Source organism: Anabrus simplex, chromosome 1 (genome assembly GCF_040414725.1).
Source record: "Anabrus simplex isolate iqAnaSimp1 chromosome 1, ASM4041472v1, whole genome shotgun sequence".
NCBI lineage: Eukaryota > Metazoa > Arthropoda > Insecta > Orthoptera > Tettigoniidae > Anabrus > Anabrus simplex.
In genome coordinates, this window is record NC_090265.1 from 1,558,633,755 (window position 1) to 1,558,648,481 (window position 14,727).

The 14,727-nt window shown below is 40.7% G+C and overlaps 1 protein-coding gene across 7 annotated transcripts in view; it reads left to right on the forward strand.

The window, feature by feature from the left end:
• The window catches only part of LOC136858517 (uncharacterized), a 207,712-nt gene that overhangs the window by 11,040 nt on the left and 181,945 nt on the right, over positions 1–14,727 (forward strand). The gene's annotated exons all lie outside the window — the stretch shown is intronic.

The window sequence follows — 14,727 nt, forward strand, 5'->3', positions numbered from 1 at the left end:
GAGCCTTTCGTGTAGTAATTGCTTGTCTCATGACTGTGTTGGATTTTTTAATTTGAGGAGTTATCTTATTAAGAAGAGTTAAATGCGTCTCTTCATCCATGCGTAAGTAATTATACCAGTCACCTGGTTCTAATCTCAATTCAACAGTAAGTTCGTGTGCGAAAAATCTTTTTGTTTCAGTAGCCAGTTCTTTGTCCATCTCTTTCTAGAAATTGTTTTTCTTCCTTTCTTCTTTTTGCAAATTCTGGCAAGAGCTACGAACATAACTTCTGAGAAAGACTGAATGGTGCGTACCAGTCTTAGCGTTCCGTCTTGCTTGCGACTTAGGTTTGCGCATGCAAATCGTCATGCAAAACGTAGCGTGTGTGGCCGCCTTAAGACTGGACTAAGACAGGGGAGTGTGCTGTCACCTCTTTTGTTTATTGTGGTCATGGACAAAATTGTAAAGGAAACTGTTCCGGGTTTCCATGGAACGCAGAGGTGAAAGAAGGTGCCGGGGTGAATGGGTCTAACTACGATGTCAAGAATTGAATTTAAAACTTAAATTGAAGGTTATATTTTCAGAACTTCAAACTTAACAATTTTTTTTTAATGACAGTATTACATGTACAAGTAGCAATCATTAAACAGGATTGGGAAAAATCCAAGATTCAGAACCTTAATACTTTGGGCCTTAAGCCACCAGCTTTACAATTACGGAGATACCGGATTCAGTTTACACAATATAAGTTAAAATTTGGGAACCATTAAGTCAAGGGCAGAAATCCCCCAAATCAAGAGCACTTGCTCTCCAAAATACAATATCTACCCTTCCAGAGGCACTCGTTACAATCACAAAACTCGAAAAAAGAGCTAACAGGCTCTCAGTTTCTTACTGCCTGCTCAACGCAACATTACAACAATCTCTGGTCTCTCAAACCACCATTTACAAATTGAACTTAATTTACCTACCTACCGGGCCTTCATGGAAAAGAACAGGTTAGATAACTGGCCCAAACCCAAAATGAGAGGAGGCGTGTACTTGCACTCCTAGATATGAACACTAAAAAATACTAAGGGGCTCTAGGCCGATGAAACAGGGGCTATTCCCAAACTACTGAGGTGACTCGTATAGAAATTACATTAACCAATTACAGTAGGAAAACAGTTGGAAAACGTAGTCACCTCAAACCAAGATGAAGGGGAGCTCGAGAGGGTACTTCACTCTCTATCCCCGGTTTACAGTTAAAGATTTTATGAAGTTTTTACATTAGTCAGCAGAAAGTTACATTTTTACAAAAGTAGGTTACATAGTTAACGATTCAAACCTTTCCATTAAAAATTAAATAATTGAAGTTCAACCAATTCAATACATAAAAGAAAGAAATGTAGTAATTACATTCTTATTTAAATGGGACCGGTTTCGACCCTAGTCCAGGTCATCGTCAACCGTAAAAACAAGTAGGCGAAATCACACAATGTTTATGAATATTGGAGAAATGGGTCAGTTTCACACTCTGTCAGGCACAAAGTCACAACACTATCAAATAATATATGAAGATTATAAATAAACTTGAAGTCGCAGACGAATAGATTTGTAGAAGCAAACCGCCAGTTCCCGGTGATCAGCGCGGCACATTCAAGGTCATGCGCTGCGGTCTCGAACGCCAAAGTAGAGTGGAGAATGTCTTGAAGGTCCAATATTTGTCTCGGTTGCGGGAAGTTAAGTACGTATATAAAAAATATACGACGCAAATCAGTATAATTGAATGAGAACTTGTGCTCCTGCTAAGTTCTTGGAAAACAGTTGACTTGAAAAAACAATTGTAAAGAGAAAAAAATGTATTAAAAAGCGCAATATCGGAAAACAAATGAAAACTTATATGCACAGTGCGCTATTTTTTAAATTGAAAAAATTATTAGGACATGATTGAAGTAGTCGAAGTTGGCGCAAGACAAGAGTTAAAATTTGAAAGAGGAGAACCGAAATGAAGGTCGATTGTTTTTTTTTTAATAAATAGAGAAGGTAGAATAAATTAACAGAGGAAGAGTGATAGTGAAAAAAGAGAAAAAATAAGAGATTGAAGTTAGATGGTATTGAGGAAGGATAAGATAGGGAAAATGAGGGAGGGGTAGTTTAGGGTGGGTTAGGAGGGTGGGTTATTGGAGGTAGAAAATGTGGGTGGGAACTTTGTAAGGCATGGAAAATAGAATTGGGGTTTTGGAATTTGGAATTTTTGAGAAGAAGAATTAGGAAGTCAAAAAGGATATTGGGTTTTTCAGAAATGTCGTTTAAATTGAAATTAGGGTTGAAGTACTGGTCAAGGTGGATAAAGCAATTTTCAGTAATGTTTAAGAGGGGGCCTTTGTTAATGATTTTAAGTATATTCATGTCATTGTTAATCTGCGGAGGTAGCAAGAAAGAAATAAGTTATGTGGCCATTACCTTGTGGATGTTCTGTTGACCGATGAAAAAGGCACGCACTCAGTAAGACGACGATCAGTTGGCCAAGAAATGAGAAAAGCTGCAGTTTATAAACCCTCAGAGAAGGTACGAGATCATTCAAGATGAATCAGGACACTCCCTCTTGATTTTATTGGTTAAACACAAAAGTGACACTCATAATCGAAGAAGAAGCCTGTGATAGGTTGAAAATTACAGAAATTATTGATTGGCTAGATTCAAAACTGGCAGAAATAAAAAGGAAATATTGCCAACCCCAAAATAAATGAACATCATTCAGTTACAAAAACCTAGAAATACAAAACTTCTTTAAATTATAACTTCTTACACTTTGCACCAGGGTGCATTATCATAGTTTCTTAGTAGTGTCATCTGTGGAAGAATGTCCATACTTCTCGATGAATGGCAAACAAATCAAGGAGAAATCCACTCAGTTAAGGCAACTGCAAAATAACAAAATTACACCATATTTCTGTGGTGACATCTTCTGAGTAAAGTTCTAAGTTGTTGTAGTTTCAGTTTCACAGTTTTACCAATAGAGGAGTTCATTTAGGCGCTGGTTTTGAATGTGCGGCGTTGAGGTGTACCTTCCGGTACAGAAACAATGGAAGCCTATGGAGATAAAGAGATGAAGATACTGCTATTTGCAGATTATGATGTGATCTGGGGAAAAGGTAGCAAAAAAGTGCAACAACAACTAGATGTTCTGAACGAAAAAATTGAGAAGTATGGTATGAAAATCAGTACAGAGGACTGTGGTGATGTCGAGAGGGAAAAGGCAAGGAAAGGGCACTCTGTAAATTGGAAGTCAGAGTCTGGAAATTGTGGACAGCTTTAAATACCTAGGAAGTGAATTAATGCAAAATGCTAGGGTGGATGTAGAGATTAGCAGAAGGATACAGCAGAGTAATGCATTCTACCAAAGTGTAAGAAAACTTGTTTGGAACAATGAAGTACCAAGGAAAAGTAAAGATATAATGTATAGAATGTACTATGTACCCATACTGATTTATGCAGCTGAGACTTGGGACTTTGACTAGCACGCAAGAGAGTAGAATTCAAGTCAGTGATATGAAATTCTTAAGAAGTATGTTAGGAAAGGCAGAGTGAGAAATGAAGATGTTAGGAAGGAAATTGGGATAGGAAAGCTAAATGAGAGAGCTGAAAAGGATAAACTAAGGTGGTTTGGACATGTCAAGAGGATGGAAGAAAATAGAATTCCAAGACAGATGCTGGAGGCAAAGTGCGAGGGCAAGAGAGCAAGAGGAAGACCTAGAACATGATGGATTGAATCAGTGAAGAGCGGCATGAGAAGACAAAATTTAGACTGGGACGAGATCATGGAAGAGGAATGGTGGAAGGATAGAGGAAGATGGAGAAGTACCATAAATACCCCGACCTGGCAGGAGCTGGATAAGGGAAAATGATGATGCTGAGGAGGCAAACAATTGATAGGGAATCTGTCACCTAGCTGACAGCCCTAAATGCAGATCATTGATTGATTGATTGATTTTATCAAAGTCTTTCTCAGTCTTCTTCTGCATGTTTGCTTTAAATGTTTCAACATTTCCTTGGCCCCACTTCCAAAAAGAGGGTATAACATTTTTTGCTGTAATTCTTCCTTGAGTTTACCGCTGTCTTGAAAGATTGCTTTTTCTCAAGAGACTTTGATCCTTTGTCCATAATGCTGCACACATTCACTAAAAATTCTAGGTAGCACTGGGCTATTGTTAACTTATCTGAATCTTCCATCTACATCACACAAAAAATTCTGTAGGTTTTTAGGGCAATCGGGAGTACTTTGAAAATGACTGCTTATAGTACGCCAGGTGTTATTCGGCCATTTAGAGCAGGTCCTAGAGAGAGAGAGAGAGAGCCATCTCGTTGCTACATGTCTGACCACTCTAAATCAACAAATTCAAAAACATTCTTCAGTTTCTCCCTTCTATTTGCTGAAACTGAAAAATTACTGTAAGCTTTTAGTACAATATATTATAAATGAATGATATATTTCATGGAATTGTGTAACACAGTTTGCTTTCACTATGTTGTTATTCTCTGCTTTTAAGTAAAACAGAATGCTGTCTTCTGTAGCTGACATTTGCATTATCAGCACAGTAAAAAGACTCATGCTTTATATCAAGAGAATTAGCAAATTTTCATTGTTGGGTATTCAGCTCCACCAACAGCTGTCATAGATAGCCTAGGCATCACTGAAGTGGCATACTAGGGAAATGAGGACTGAGGTAGTTTCCTGTTGCTTTCCTTACTGATCCAGAAGTTGCTATTACGTATGTCTATCAAGCGCACTGAAATGCATGCACTAATCAACCCTGTGAGCGATATTTTCGTACCATTCATAACAGGACTGGCTGCATAAGGAATGGTATAATTAGCATCGCTCATACCTTGGTCACTTTCATATTTTCAAAGTCAAGCATGAGACTGAGACAGGTTGATGAAAGTAACAAATTTATTCTAGCCCATACCAGAAGACATAGTGCACTGTTAACACTACATCTCGCCAGCAAAGGCACAAATTTTCATTAAGAAGCTGGAATATATAATTAGCTGATTCACCAACTTGTTCTGTGAAATTTAATAGTTTATACTCAATGCCTTTACTTGGATCAAAATACTGAACACAGCTAGGAACATTTTCCAGTGCCAGGCTGAGTGGCTCAGACGCTTGATGCGCTGGCCTTCTGACCCCAACTTGGCAGGTTCAATCCTGGCTCAGCCCGGTGGTATTTGAAGGTGTTCAAATACGTCAGCCTCGTGTCTGCATGTAAAAGAACTCCTGTGGGACTAATTTCCGGCACCTTGGCGTCTCCGAAAACCATAATAAAGTATACAAATAACATTATTTACCTTTTCCAGTTCAGTGTATTTGAAACATCTGTTACAACACTGAAGAAAAGTTTGGTTTTCTTTGGGTCCTTCAGTACTTGTAGAACATGTGAGCCAACACATTTTTAATTAACTAAAATTTGGCTTTTGTACATTCCACAGCCACTTTCTTCACAGTTTCAGAGTCATAAGAAATAGTAGGCTACTGGTACCAAACAATATGTTACCACAGTCCTAACTTGCATAGTTTTGATGATGTTTCACGTTAAGTTTCAATTGTCAATGCAGATGCTGTGACATTGGATGGTGTGAATAAAAATGAGCTCGCACTCTTTACTCGCAAATTTAGAGCAGACACTCGCAATAAGGTGAATGAAAACTGCCTGTCGGAAGCAATTGCTCACAGCAGACCTCTGACTTTGAGCACACACTCCAGTTGCTCGAGTAGCAGAGTGGGCGCTCCAGATTTCTGGTGAATAAAGATAAAGCAGGCACTCTTTCCGGCAAGTGCCTGCGCATGTTTCCTTGAGCTAATTCAGTAGGTGACTCCAAATTATAGTATCAAGTTCAATGGCATGGCAGAGGTTACGGTGGTGGTTAATCAGAAAATAAAATTATATAAACTTCAAAGAGAATCATCTCAACTTGGTTACAGAGAGTTATATAGGTCCAGTAAGGACCATGCTGAAGAGCCCCATGGCTCAGGCGGCAGCGCGCCGGCCTTTCACCTTTGGGTTTCGTGATTCAAATCTCGGTCATCCCATGCGAGATCTGTGCAGGACAAAGCGGAGGCGGGGCAAGTTTTCCTCCGGGTACTCCGGTTTTTGCTGTCGCTTTCATTCCAGCAACACTCTCCAATATCATTTCATTTAATCTGTCAGTCAATCATTACCCCAAAGGTGTGCGACAGGCTATCCTCGCCGCTAGATGGGGGCTTCATTAGTTCTATTCGTGACCCAGTCAGATGACTGGAAAAAGGTTGTGGATTTTCAAGGAACATGCTGAATGGTTAGTGGAGCATTTCCTTGTGCATTCAAAGAAACAAGAGGTGGTGCACTAACAAATGAAGAAAACATGTATATCTTCTAGCATTATGTTGATGACCCTGGGTTTCAGAGTGAAGTTGAAGACATCTCGGAGCACTGCATCAAAAACATTTTCGCAGGTTTTGACATGAACAGAAATGAACGCAGATTGATAGATAAAATTCCAACAAATGTTGCTTAGATGCAGGAAGCATGGGCTAAGTGGAAGGAACATTTACCTTCCCTTATGCTGTCGGAACTGTAGTCTGTACTCATGTAGAAATTCAGAAGCCACATGTTCATTGGAATGACTACATTTACAGAAAAGGCGTCCCTAGCATTAATGTTCAGGCCACTTGCAATGGCAAGGAAGAATGCAACCAGTGTAGATGTATCACAGCCTGGCTCTGTCTATGACTCCCGAATTTGGAAGAACTCCTATGTTTGCAGAGTTATGACGCCTCTGTTGGAAGTCAAAGGGATGACAACTTGTGCAGATCTTACAACTTGCTTTACGTCGCACCGACACAGATAGATCTTATGGCGACGATGGAATAGGAATGGCGTAGGAGTAGGAAGGGAGCGGCTGTGGCCTTAATTAAGGTACAACCCCAGCATTTGCCTAGTGTGCAAATGGAAAACGACGGAGAACCATCTTCAGGGCTGCCGACAGTGGGGATCGAAGCCACTATCTCCCGGATGCATGCTCACAGCTGCGCACCCTTAACCGCATGGCCAAATCATCTGGCCCTGCAGATCTGGCTCCTTAAAAATGACATTCAATTGTCAATATATATTATTTTCATCATCATTAATTTTTGTTATTTACGTTATATCATTTTCCTCAATTTATTAATGTCGTAATATTCGGGCTATGATTTCTTACCTTTCAGACGGCCGATGGTAGGGTTATTTTCACCCTGCATCAGATTCATCAGCTGCTTCTCATATCATTTTAACGATATGCATTTCTTTCCCGTACGCTTTAATTCTACTTTATATTTCAGTCTTGTTTTCATGTTTTGTAATCTTTTACCAACAGTTGTTGGACGGAAATTCTTCTTCTCCTTCTTCTGCTACCGCTTTTCCCACCTCTGTGGGGTCGCGGGTGCAAACTGTGTCGCACATGTGGATTTGGCCCTATTTTACGGCCGGATGCCCTTCCTGACGCCAACCCTAGATGGAGGTATGTAATCACTATTGCGTGTTTCTGTGCTGGTTGGTTGCGTGGTGTGTTGTATGAATATGAAGAGGAAAGTGTTGGGACAAACACAAACACCCAGTCCCCGGGCGAGAAGAATTAATCAGAGGCGATTAAAATACCCAACCCAGCCGGGACCCTCTGAACCAAAGGCCTCATTCAGCCAATCAGACAGTTGTTGGACGGATATGTTTAAGTTAAATTTAGCAAGTAGTTCACACTGAACTGCATTTATTGCACTTGTTTTCTTGTGCTTCTTATCCGGTAACTGTGACTTTGAAAACATAATTTTATGTTCCTTTAAAATGGAGATAAAAGCGGACTGGAATTCCACACTGTCGTCTGCCATGTTAAGCATTGAACTACCCGGAAGTCATCGAAGTTTTATCACAATCTAAGGTGTTATATACATGGCACGTGCACGACCTTGATCAGTGACACTGAGTGGCTGCTCCAGACACTCGAGTTTACGCTGTGCTTCTGCTCTACATTTTTATTATCCGTTAATGCTGAGTGGAAGCTCATCGGCAGGAAGACACTCAGGCACTCGGCGAGCACACGCTCACTCGCTTAGACTCATTTTTATTCACACCACCCATTATCTCCTGTGACAGATTTACTATTAACCCTCCAGCAGGTGTGCATAAAAATTGTACATGATCAAGCACATGGTGTACACATAATAATGTGTAATACGGTAACTCATTTACACCACATTTTATTTACCCACATAACTATTAATTGCAAATTTTACCTCATTAAGTGAAAATGCAACAATAAAAAAATATTTGTACGCTTGAAACCTTTTTGATGAATATGGTCTGTTTCACACAAGCAACTGCTAATATAAATGCACAGTGCAAGTTATAATGTTCTCTGTTCCGTCTATAAAATCCATAAACTAAATTTAGGATGAGTATTTGCCTTCTATTTCCCTGTTGCAAGAATCACATGTGTACGTAACTTTTACATGTTTCTTGCAAGCAGACTGTTTACAGGAAGTAAACGGAATGGTAGTATAAATGTATTTTGCTTGACCACATAAACGACATCCACCACGTTTCTTTTCACTGGGTCATCAGTTTTACTTCATCTACTGCAGGTCTACGATATATGTTGAGGAATGCTCTGCCATTGGATGGCAGTGACTTTCTTGCTTTTTCTATGAGGTGTCATTTCATAGCAGATAAAAAGAATCATTTCAGGAAACTCCTTAGATTTTTCACGATTTGAACAGCAGAGAACGTGAGCTTTTAGGCTGATTCTCCACGAGCAGGTAAACCGCCGCTGTTCGCCCGCCTGACCGCTCAAACTTTTAGCCTATTCTACACGAGCGGTTGAACTGACGCCTGTAAACAGCGCCAAAAGTGCCATCGACACGCGCAGCCATTCTCCACCAGCGATAAACCTGCCATACTATAATGATGGACGTCGTACAAATAGGTTTTGTTGTCGGAGCTGTTCAACTACAATTATTAGCAATATTGAAAAATAAACCTGGTAAGAAAAGACGTTGGTGGACTCGCTCTGCGTTATCGAATCGGCTCACCACTGGACAATTTCATTTAACGTTTTGCGAACACATAAGCTACCCGGAAACGTTTTTTCAATATTATAGAATGTCAGTTGCTTCATTCAATGAGCTGTTTGAACTTATTAAGGTGCATATTACTAAACGAGTGAAATGCTAGTTTAGGGGAAGGCCTGAAAATTAATTTTCAAATATTTATATCGTCCCTGTTCTGCCAAAACGGCAAATGTTACAATGCTTTTCCTATGCATTATTTCCGTTAAGACTGGTCACGCCTTCAAGCCATATATTTATTTATATGCAGTCCATCAGAACAGTTTTCATTGAGTTCAGTTTCCTATGTGCGTGTGTAAAGGACATTCATGAAGTTGTATTTTTGTTGACAATTCCATATCAACGCCGCACCACAGGAGAAAATGGGTTAACAGAATATAATGAAAATCGGTACATAGAGTCGGGGAATAAGAAACTACAGTCTAAGCTATATACAATTTTATTCACCCTGGATGAAATTGCAGTTTAGGGAAAGGCTCCTAAAATTTATTTTTAAATACCTACAATAAGTTATTGGTCCTATCGAAAAGTACTGCATAACAAAAGTTAGAGAGAATACAATTTCCTATCATTTATGTTTTATTGTCAACAGCCGTAGCCTTGGTGAAACACCGGATCCCGTGAGATCTCCGAGGTTAAGCAACATTGGGCGTGACCAAGATTTGGATGGGTTGCCACACACTGTTGGTGGGGGGTAAGGGAATGGAGGAGCGGAAAGGAACTGGCCATTCTACCGCACGTAAACTCCGGTTCAGGCACACCTCTGCGGAGGTTCGGACCTGTCTTCGGGCAGAATACACCCTCACCTTTATGTTTTATTCAGTTTTACCACACCGACTATGATAAGAGTGGTATTTCAGAGTCGGAAGAAAAGTAAATGTGAAGGCCGACAATATCGAAAGCGCATAACATTCATAAACAATAATATTATATTGACCATTGTTTGTTGTGATGTTCTTTGTCTCTTAGGGCTCTCGTCCACTGGAAGCGGAAACCTGCAAAAAGCTGCGATGACGAATTCGTACGAACGCGCACGAAAACGGCCGAAGTATCCAAACCGCCGAATTCAAGCGAGACTGCGTCCATTGGAACCGGCGTTGTACGTCAGTGAACGCACGAACACGTGCGAACTGCGAACTATCCAAATTGGTTTGGATTTTTTGGTCGAAGAGCTGCGTTTTATCATCAATGCTGAAAAGCTGATACTTCCGGTACAAGATAGGAGGTATCTGTGGGACCAGCGAAGTTTAATTACCACATGCAGGATGTGTAGAAGTTGTTATGGAGTGAGGTGGCGAGAGAAATGTATGAGCCAGGTAGATTTAATTTTGTATTGTTTATTCATTTTATACCACTTTACTTGATTATTATACTTGATTATTATATCTGATAATTCTTTACAACACCAGTTCAAAGTGTAGGTTTTCATTAAGAAACTAGCAATATTTATATATTCCCGTCCGACCACTTTATACCTACGTCCGATTATTTTTTGTAAAATATGTTCCAAAAGTGTCGCATATAATAAATAATTGTCTCCAGTGTTCGAATTATAGTAAATAATGATTAAGTTTCACATTTAAGATGAATGTTATCATTCTGTGACGTGACAACGAAACTGCACACACAGGCCTAGTCACGACTGCTGTGGCCGTTCGAGCCCAGCTTTATCACACTGATGAGAGAGAATCTCCTTTCCGCTATTTCTATTACCTCCCACTGTTACAAAACATACTCTGGCATAAGAGAAGATTTCCTCTGCCTGGTTGGGAATTAGGAAATGAATGTTAAAATTGGAAAAAATAAGCAGAAGGGGAGAAATTCTTCGGCTTCCCATTTCAAAATGAACATTGCTTGAAACAGTTTCTCGAACTTTGCTGTACTTTTCAAAACTAATATTGTAAATGTTGTAATATGAATAACCGGGCGAGTTGGCTGTGCGGTTTGGGACGCGCGGCTGTGGGCTTGCATCCGGGAGATAGTGGGTTCAAATCCCACTGTCGGCAGCCCTGAAGATGGTTTTCCGTGGTTTCCCATTTTGCACCAGGCAAATGCTGGGGCTGCACCTTAATTAAGGCTACGGCTGCTTCCTTCCAACTCTTAGGCCTTTCCTATCCCATCATCACCATATGACCTATCTGGCGACGTAAAGCCACTAACAAAAAAGAATGCAATATGTATCGAAATGCTTCACATGTCATGGGAACATTACCTAAGTACTGTCTTTCGTCCTTTTCCAAATCAGTCCATATGTATGAAAATACACCAAACATTTGTCTTTTCGATAACATCATTTACCCACTCCCGTCTCCTTTTCTGAGATCTTCTTCTCGCAAGCAGAGGTGTAGGCTATCTAATGCATAGTGATCAAACAAATCTTCAGGAGATGCCATCATCTCACAAATACACCTACTAAATAACTCGGCCGAATGCGCAGCCAAAGGACAATAGGGTACGCACGATTTCGGACGAACAGACTTTGCACAGATTCGTCCGAACTCGCAGTTCGCAGGTTTCCGCTTCCAGTGGACGAGAAGCCTAATGCTGCCACTCAACTCCGACAGATGGGATTACTGCTGCGTACAGAGTATAACAGCCTGACTGAATATTGGCGGGAAATAGCTGGGGAGTTAGAAAACTTTCTTCTTTAGCATGCCATTCCTCTGGTTCATACATTTCCTGATACTGCTAGTACGTAACACACTGGTTCATCATAGTATTCCAGCTATTCGATCCCTACTCTGACCCGCTGTTTTGTATGAGCAGTGTGCACATTTAAGGCAGAGGCTCTAGTAGTAGTAGTAGTAGTAGTAGTAGTAGTAGTAGTAGTAGTAGTAGTATGACCTGGTCTAGAATTACAATTTAGTCCTACTCCAAATTATAGCACCACAATTCACTAAATAATTCAAAATTCAACCCTGAAAAGAGCCGTTTCTTAAGAAAAGCTTCTTCCGCTTCTCTTTTATTAAATCTATATTCATTTTATTCCAGATTAGCAGTGAAGAGGGGCTTTCACCTCTGGCTTTGAGGAAGAATTTGCCTCCAAGTCAGATAGTTCCTTCTCCCGCCAGTGTATTGAGTTGAGATTTTCCGATTCATCATGTATTCCTAGGAAATAGAGTAGTAAAACGGCATAGTTTTTGCCATGGAACTTTCCACTATTCGACGACTCCCCCCACCCTCCCACCGCTGAAAAAAAGACGAATAGTGTTCACGGATCACCGCTGTCTGCGTCTTGGTCATTCCAGTTCTGAAAATTTGGATTGTTAGATCGGAAACGTAGTACTGTTCGTTAAAAGTGAGAAAATGCGTTGTTTTTCATTTGATCGAGTATTTCATGTGAAAACATTGCTTTAATCGTAATCATTCCTACTGACATCATTGTAATGATCTATGTTCACTTCAGTTGGGAAAACCACTAAGACAATCTTTGTGAGGATGTAAAAAGGCAGGTGGAGATTAAGTGTCTGCCATTATAATGCTCCCCAACTTGATTGTGACCGATGGTAGGCAAGCAGGCCTACCGTTAGTATGAACATTCCCTAAACCAGTCTTCATATGAGAAAAGACGTTTGGTGACTTCCCCGTCGCATTTCTAGGGAAACGTTAAGAGCTATGGAACTTAATACAATCTTGCTCACAACGTGTACACTACCCAACCTAGAATTCTGTATACAATGTAGAATTCCGTAGCGAAGCACAGGTACATCAGCTAGTAAAGAATATACTACACTTCAGGCGGTTCCTATCGTGCGACAGAGGCGGGTGAACTGCTCACTGCTGCCACGTGGAGTATGATTCGCTGTTCTACCGCTAGCGGGAATGACGCCTCTGCTGGCGTTAGACCCGCCTGCCCGCTCATGGACGCATCCACCCGTGGCGTGCAAACCGCCCGTGTAGACAGCTCTACAAATACTCCATAGTTCTGTTCCACAAGCAGGTTTGTAGCGGGCGAACAGCGGCGTTTTACCTGCTCGTGGAGAATCAGCCTTATACCAGCTATGTTCAAAATGTGTAAAAACACTAACATAGGCCATCATCTTGTAATGCATGAAAACACTGTAAATATTGCTCATTTGGTCAATTGTCTATGCCTCCCTTGGTCATAAAATAATCCATTATCACAGATTTCACAATCTCAGAACCAATTTATGGTGTATCTTGCCTGGTAGATATAGAATTACAGCTCAGATTCAGATTTTTAAGTGTACAGTACATGTTTAACCCTCTTTAAATGTCTATTACTTGGCAAGAATAAATATATCGTTTTGTAAAAACATACAAAACATCCGAAAATACGTAAGGCTTATTTCAAATACAGTATAGACCAGAGCTGTCCAACGTTCGTTTCTACGCGAGCACATTCACATGATAACTAAGGGTATGCGGGCGCCAGGTTCGACTACTGTTATCGGTACTACGACTATAATAATAATAATAATAATAATAATAATAAATCTAGAATTAAAAATTATATGAAAATGTATTTACTCACATAATTAATGTGAAATGTCCGACTCGTTGGCTGAATGGTCAGCATACTGGCCTTCGGTTCAGAGGGTCCCGGGTTCGATTCCCGGCCGGGTTGGGGATTTTAACCCTCATTGGTTAATTCCAATTGCTCGGGGGCTGGGTGTTTGTGCTGTCTCCAACATCCCTGCAAATCACACACCACACATAACACTATCCTCCATCACAATAACACGCAGATATCTACATATGGCAGATGCCGCCCACCCTCATCGGAGGGTCTGCCTTGCAAGGGCTGCACTCGGCTAGAAATAGCCACACGAAATTTTCCAATGTGAAATATGGCACTGCATGCTTGCTGTAAGTTGAGGAAAGTCTGGTGTGTAACTGGAACAGGCTGCTCTTAACGCGTCATCCAGGTGTGAGTCTGTCTGGCAGGATCGGTATTTGTTTTTTATTACGTTCATAGTCGAAAACGCAACTTAACAAAGATAGGTTGAACCAAAGCAAGATTGCATCTTCAGAGCAACACTGCGGGTAATGGGATATTTTTTACCGTCCACCAGAGTCCAGAAATTGCCACATGTTGCGTAGGAGGATTTCAAAGAAAGGTCTGACTGAAGGCTTAAAATTTCCATTTCTAATTCTTCAGGATTATAATTTTCGAATATTTCACACACCCTCCCTCCAAGCTCACAAACGTCAACAGAAGCAAAGAGATTATTGACAAACATGATCACTGGTTCAAGCACTGAAAACTGACTAAATCTGCTGCCAAATTGGGACCCAAGAGTTTCAAGATGTTTAGCAAGAGATGAAAAATCACGCTTGCCACCATTTGCTGTATCTGCCATAGATTTCAAATTTGGAAAATGTGAAAGGGAATTTATATTTAAATGGACAATCCATACCTTGTCTGGCTCCATGGCTAAATGGTTAGTGTGCTGGCCTGTGGTCACAGGGGTGCCGGGTTCGATTCCCGGCAGGGTCGTGAATTTTAACCTTAATTGGTTAATTTCGCTGGCTCTGGGGCTGAGTGTATGTGTTGTCTTCATTATCATGTCATCCTCATCACGACGCACAGGTCGCCTACGGGAATCAAATCAAAAGACCTGCACCTGGCGAGCCGAACTTATGCTCGGACACTCCCGGC